This window comes from Antechinus flavipes, chromosome 6 (assembly GCF_016432865.1).
Source record: "Antechinus flavipes isolate AdamAnt ecotype Samford, QLD, Australia chromosome 6, AdamAnt_v2, whole genome shotgun sequence".
NCBI lineage: Eukaryota > Metazoa > Chordata > Mammalia > Dasyuromorphia > Dasyuridae > Antechinus > Antechinus flavipes.
In genome coordinates this window covers 122,021,553-122,022,026 of record NC_067403.1, presented here as the reverse complement: position 1 = coordinate 122,022,026, position 474 = coordinate 122,021,553, and positions in this window count along the sequence as shown.

Genomic DNA, 474 nt, shown 5'->3' with positions numbered 1-474 from the left:
TCCTTCTGCTCACCTTCCAAAGGTTTCCTTACAGGTTACAACAGAGAGTGGGAAGAGCTAAAAGAAGGACAAACAGAATTCAAAATCAGTTGGCTTTGCTTCTGTTAGCAACCAAGGTTTCAGAAATGGTTTCAAAGGCACCAGAAGTTTCAGATATTGGTAACAATGAAAATTTGAGATCATCATTTATAGGAGCAGCTAAGTGATGGTATAATGTAAAGAGTGCCAGGTTTGTAATCAGGAATACTCATCTTCCTGCGTTCAAATCTGCTTTCAGACTTGATTGTGTGACCCTAGGCAAGCCACTTAACCTCTGTTTATAAAATAATGTTTGCTATTAACAACACCTATTTTGCAGGTGATGAGGAGCAAAGGGGATAACATTTGCAAATAATATTTGTAAAAAGCATTTGGCATAGTGTCTGGCACTATGTGTTCTAGAAATGTTAGCTATTATTATCATAAATTTTTATT